The 6,798-nt window shown below is 32.1% G+C and overlaps 1 long non-coding RNA gene across 4 annotated transcripts; it reads left to right on the top strand.

Moving 5' to 3' along the window:
- Nucleotides 1-1,028: 1,028 nt before the first annotated feature.
- On the top strand, nucleotides 1,029-3,177 carry LOC119637615. Of its 4 annotated transcripts, none has more exons than XR_005247296.1 (5): nucleotides 1,029-1,250; nucleotides 1,319-1,602; nucleotides 1,773-1,938; nucleotides 2,006-2,380; nucleotides 2,730-3,177. It is a non-coding gene; the product is annotated as an uncharacterized LOC119637615 (long non-coding RNA). The 4 variants fall into 4 exon arrangements; XR_005247298.1 differs by lacking the exon at nucleotides 2,730-3,177 and having other exon boundaries at nucleotides 2,006-2,132; nucleotides 2,194-2,479; XR_005247295.1 differs by lacking the exon at nucleotides 2,730-3,177 and having other exon boundaries at nucleotides 2,006-2,479.
- Nucleotides 3,178-6,798: the final 3,621 nt, after the last annotated feature.

The following is a 6,798-nucleotide window of genomic DNA, read 5'->3' on the forward strand; positions in this document are numbered from 1 at the left end:
CTAGATTCAAATTTGGAATGCATCCAAACATGTCCGCCTTTTCGTCTATCCATGTGTCTTCTTGCACAACGTTGTAGTATTTGTGGTATACATTTTCCCGTTAGTAAAATAAAGATATAACCTACATATTTGCAAAAGAATTTGGAATTGATGTAATTTTTTCGAAGCACCCGCCTGCAGCGCCCGCACACTTGCACAATAAAGGCTTTTATTTTGAAAACAGCAAAAATCAGCTGCGCCCATTCCATATTATAGAGCATAAAAATGTTGTTCTTATGTCTATTTTAGCATAACGGTGATAGGTATAAAAGATTCGGTCCCGACTAAATTTATATTTTCTTACTTGTTATTTTTATTTTACGTATTTATACAGTATTATAAATTTATAAAACATATAATATAAATAGAAGCCAAACCGAAAGCCAGCTTTTTAATTTTCCTAAAATATATCTTAAAGCGGATTTATTCTGAATATCTTATATCTATCCAATAGAGTAATGAGCTTTTATTTTTTTTTTTATGTTTTGCGCTTTGTCAATGACATCGACAGTTTATGATGGTTTATGAAAACGTTGGAGATACAAGATTTATAACAATGTTTGGCGGATTAACAGTTTTAATTAGAAAATTGGAATAAAAATCAAACAAAATTAGTTGACCTACATTTTAAAACTTACGAATTTTTTGAACAATCTTAGTTGGAATGTATTTTATTTCCCATTTACAGGGGGTAATCATTTAAGCAACCGGCAATGAAGCAGGCGATCATCACCAAGAAAATCATCAATCTAATCATGTAGGCAAATTTGCTAACGATCACCGCCAAATGTGCTTTCTCAGCTACTTCTAATCTAACAGCAGTAAAATTGGTATCGCTGATAACAAGTTTGCTTAAGTATTGAGTACAAACCAAGCAAAATTACCAAAAATCGCCCTTTTACAGTTGCATTTGTAAAAAAAGCAGCTGCAAAAGAAAAATAAAAACAGTTGTTAGAAAATGAATTATCATTTTAAAAATTGTAAAAAATTAAAAAAAATAAAGTGTGTCTAATATTATATTTGTGAACTGCGAAGAAAAAGCAAAAAAAATTTGTTAAGTCCAATTTTCTTTAACAGTCGTGCTAAATTAAGCAATGTTAACCATTGTGTACATTATTAACGGAAAGTACCGTAGCTTCCTTTTATACTCCTGCATTGAAAAGGATAGCAATCACAACTGCGCCGCAGAAGAAAGGATCTCCCTGAAACGAGTAAGTAATTAAATTGTTTCTAATATCTACAAACCATGTACAAATATATGTTATATCGTTGTACGTAGATTTATGCAGAAGTTCTGCGTTTTCAAAGTGGCGTTTCATTACATCCTCAGAAAAACTGGTGAGAGTGTTGGTATGAGAAGTACATGCATACCGCCGGTGTAGCGCTTACCTATAATTTTGGAAGTGTTGGCTTCAGGAGGCTACCAATGTCTTGCAGCGACCAGCCCGTAAGTGTTGCAGAAAGCACGTTATCAACCAGTGTATCAGAGGTGTTACAAGAGTTGAAAACAAAACTTAAACGCGGAGACGAAGAAGCGGTTTTACCAGACATTTGGTATTTCAGGTGGTAGATAAATGAACTTTTTGTTGAATAAATGGCCATTATAATAGAGCCGATAGCCTGTGTTGCTAGTGCTCAATGTCTCTTTTTTTAGTCTAAGAATTCAATTCATTAGTCTGAAATTAAAATAATAATAATAATAATAATAATAATATTTTTATTATTTCTTACAGTAATTGGATGTGTTGACGGAACGTATATACGCATTTTATTCTAGATTTGCTGTCAGTCAATTTGAAATCCCCCGGATCTTGCCATGATTCGCATAAGTGCACTTCGATGAAAGACCTTCCCTAGAAAACCATTGGACCGGGCATGAGACCAATACTTGGCTGCTTGGTAAGCAGTAAAAAGAAAAATTAGGAGACAAAAAACTACGTCTTTCCTATTTTTTGTCGGTTGATAGTGGATACCTCCTAGACCTTTGCCTGATAAAACCTTACCGAAGTTCGGCGGATCCTCTAAAGAAAAATACAACGCAATTCGTTGCAAGGCGAGGAACATTGCGGAAATATGCATTGGCATGTATAGAAGTTAAGATTACAGTATTTAGTATTGCGAAAATCTGACTACAGTGTTTGAATGTTTCTCTAGGGCGCTGGAGTATTCTACAGAAAGAGAGAAAGAGCTGCCGCAGCCCAAAGATGTTGGGAAAAATTATAAACGTTTGGGTAGCGCTGCACAACATTTGCATCTACTAAAAGGTGGGAGAAGATCATTTGAATTCTCCAGGCGACCTATAAAGACGATGGTGTTGATGTTTGAAAACACCAGAATGGAGGTAATTGGGTGAATCAATTATAGGATTGTTGGCATAGAATTTACCTAAACAACAATGTACATAAATATTACATAACTACTGGAATTAAAATTATATAAAAATCTTATCATTTTTATGGAAAATCTGTAAAAAAGAATATACAATAATTAACATTTTCTAAAATAAGAAACCTAAAAATTTAAACACTGAATTTAAGTTTATTATTTTTTTCAAATTCTACGTTATTTTCTATCCATTTCATTTTACATGCTTAGTGTTTGCCATATGTAGCTTATTTATACAAAATAAATAAACGTCAATTTGGTTCTCACTTTTTACATTTCTCTCAATTATTGCATATTGATTGAAGATTTGAGGGACGATAGTACCAGGCGATAATCACGGCGATGATCGCCTGCTTACATAATTTCATCGAGAAAGCATTTTTCTCAGCGGCCGCGCATAAGTGAAGCAAACACCTCAAGACTCGAGAATGAAATGACAAATGAATGGTTAATGCTATACGTAATCACATGTTTGAAAGTTAATTTTCATTTGCGATGAAGTCAATAGTTGATACACGCTTATGTTGCAATCGCGTAAAACTTTAGTGTTGTTTTCGTTGCTGCCATACATTTGCAAATGAAAAACTTGTGTTTGCATTTATTTGTGGGCGTCAAAACCACAAAATAACAGCTGATATTATCTTTGATAAATTTACAAACAAACCAATCATTGATGAAGTAGCCAATAAAAAGATACGCAAATTTCCTGAGGAGGAAATGGGCACTTTTTGATGTAACGATCGACACCCACTTGAATAAACACAATTGTACTATTTCATGAAAGAATAAATTTACGTCTATGCGTGTTCGTGCACGTTTAGCTTGACGCTAAAACGATGATAAGGATTCTCATAACAGATTATATACATTGATTGCTTATGGCCTCGTGGCACAAATTAAAAAATTTGAAAAATGAACATCTAATGATCTAATGATGAACATCTACGATTAAAACAAGGATTTAATCTAACGAAGAGAAAAACCTTTAAATGCAAGATTGTTGATAATGTTTCGTATCATCTTTCTATGACTTGAACAGTTTTTTATTCTCTAGTTCAATAAGAAGTATTGTTAAACTTTGCTTAAGTTGCTACTGTCTTTAGCTTACCTAATTATAGCAGAAATAATCTGTTGGCATATATAATAAGTATAACGAATTTATTGATATCATTGTCATCACTTAATAAAGGGAAATAATATTAACTATTGAAACAACTAATCATTATATTTTATAAGTCACCACCATAAAACAAAGATGCGCTATGCGGCTGGAAATTATAAAAATTTGCTTAAGCGCTCCAGAAGCAAATCAATAATAAAAGAAGCTTCCAAGAGACCTCCAACACTTATTAAGGGAGCAAACTCAATTATTAAAGTGCAAATCAAGGATGATAGGTCGTCCACCGCCAAAAGGTGTTGAATATCTTTGGATGGTGATGCATTTCCCTCCACAAGTACAATAGCGCGGAAAGTAAACTTTTAATGTGCAATTTTTTGTTTGCTGACTTCCAGATAAGTGGTTATCTCCTTGTTCATTTATGTTTTAATCTACATCAGCACAGAAAACGGAACATAAATGGGCTAGTAGTAGAAAATTGTGCATTACGAATAATAAAAGATTGGGAAATATGAAATATAATCCAATTTACAAATTATCCGTGTTAATCAATTTAATTATTAGGAAAAATGCTTCGGCACATCATTTTATACCATTTGATGGAAGAGAATCAATCGTCTTAAAAGGAAGTCGCTGTGAGTGGACTTGTAATACATATATCTATGTATCCACATTGTGAAAAATTTCAAGAGTCAATTAAAAACGTATTACAATCAATTAGACCGATAGGTACGTTAAGAACAACATATATTTCGTTTCTAGCAGTTTTTCTTTCTTTATAATGCCTTCATGCATGTGACATTTTGTCTGGTATTTTTAAATCTTTTATATATATAATGGGCTTTCATTTTTGTTAGCTACTAAAGAGTTTCCATAAAATCTTTGTTAACCTCTTTTATTTTGTTATTGCTTATAACTAAAATGGCCTATATTTTATATATATAATTTCCAGTTTTTGATAATTCCTAGAACTCGCCTTGGTCATACAATTGCAACTCACCACTGGATCTTGAAGAAGTCTTCCTCCCCAATCTGCAGTTGTGGACAAACTCTCACTGTGAAGCACATTCTCTGCGACTGCCTTGACCTTTCCTTGGCTAGAAGTATTGCATTTGGAACGACTAACCTTTTGGACATTCTAAAATCAGCTTCAGAACCGAATATCAATTCTATATATTACTTTATTGATACTACTAAGCTCATTATCTAATGTACATTTATTTATATTAGAGCCGATAGCCTGTGCTGCTAGTGCTCAATGTCTCTTTTTTAGTCTAAGAATTTATTTCATTAACGTAAAATTATAATAATAACAATAATAATAATAACATAATGCATCTTCGTTTTATAGCGGCCTTTAGGCTTATATTAAGTAGTAGCAATAAAACCAAAAATTTGTAGTTCTTTAAAATGTATGTATAATGTATATTTTGCCCAATATCTCTTCTGTAATTAGCTAAACTAAGATAGTCGATTTAAACTCACAAAATAGTGAATTAAGCCCAGCTTAACAAGTTTTGTTAATGAATTACAACAAGAAAGGGAGCTATGTACTAGGTTAGTTAATTTTTTCAAAATAAATAATTTTCGTTGAATTGTTAATTTTACGTCTAATATGCACTTCATGTTAGCATAATAAAACACAAATTCACTGAAGAGCTATTTTCATAAAATACATATCTGGTTTCCAAAAAGGAAAGCGGCACAAATCATTGCAAACAATCTTGCACAAAAATAGTAGTCCAAGAGTGGTGATTACGCTTTCATTGCTTCATTTTTTATTATCGCCTAATGTTTGTCCATCACCCGAAGCATAAACACTATTAGCAATGCTTCGGATAAGATTACTTTTCCATCCTCTCCCCTTACACGGCGTTGTTTTTATAAGTCGTTCTATGAAAAAAATGTGTAATTTGCAGACTTTCCCAAAAAAAATCATATGTTAATTGTATTTCGGCATTCTAAATTGGTGTCTAAGCTTTGGATCATAGGGAAACTGTATCTTTGTATTGGAACAAACCCTAAACTTCAATACTTCTTGATGAAAATTGGTTGATAATAATAATTTAACGGAAAAATCAATTCTGTTGAATTTGCACGACGTAAGTCTATTTTTTGTATCTCAACCTATACTAGATTTCTAAAGACAAATAAGTGTTTATACGCCGAAAAGGATTAATTTTTAATATTTTATGATGAAAATTGTTCATTACTAAATAAACGATAAGAAATTTGGACTATATAGTTCTACTTTTTTGACTGCGCCATGTATAGAGGCTACCATGAAAGCAAGCCTCGAAGAAGTCTAGTTTGTGGTTTTGTGATGACGGAAACAATTGGAAAGCAATAAAATCTTTGACAAGTAAATTAAATTTGTTAAATTTGGACCACGTTATTTGACGTTTTGATTATCTCCCAATACGACGACTTTCATGAAAATTGTGCATAAATCTGCATAAAAATGATGTATAATTTTTGGGTTATTATTAACAAAATGTGTAAATGATAGTATTAGACGAAGTGGTACAAAGTATTTATCCTTGTCCGGCTGTAGCATTCTTATTTGTTTATTTTACACTAAAAGTTTAAAATGTATTTACATTTTCTTTTTTCTTTAAATGTTTTTTTGTTTTATCAATGAGCGGAATCAGCTATTATATGTGAAAGACACAGATCAACCTAAACTAAAACTCTCTTAATTTTCTGCTATTTTATTCGACATGAAAGACAGGAACAAAAATGATGGGAAAAGTGTTACGTGAAGCATTTAAAATTTACCAACTTCGGACTTCGTCGCGAACGAACGTTAACTAAGAGATAAGCGATTAACCTGTGCAACTTTACACCAACGATTTCAATAAGCGATATGCAATGCTGTATAGTTATATATAGTTTCACGACAAAATTTAAAATTTTCTGCATGTATTTGAGTTGATGAGCAATATCGAAGATAGAAACAAAACAAAATCATACCGCTATTGTGTGCAGAAAATAAGCAGTGCCTTGGATCTAACTTCCACTAATTCAGCTTTTTTGAACTTTCATTCGAATGCCATAAATGTTCATCTTATTAAAAGTCTACGCTATTCCATCTTTTTTCAACATTACAATATACAGTCTTCAATTAAAAACATTTTTCAATCTCAAATCAAAGCCCCTTGAAACAGTATTTTTGATATCATTTCTCATCAAAACGATGGTGAAACACATCCCTGTCCTGCTGTTCCATATATAGCAATTTTACTTCACTATTTATA

This window comes from Glossina fuscipes, unplaced genomic scaffold (genome assembly GCF_014805625.2).
Source record: "Glossina fuscipes isolate IAEA_lab_2018 unplaced genomic scaffold, Yale_Gfus_2 60, whole genome shotgun sequence".
Classification (NCBI taxonomy): Eukaryota; Metazoa; Arthropoda; class Insecta; order Diptera; family Glossinidae; genus Glossina; species Glossina fuscipes.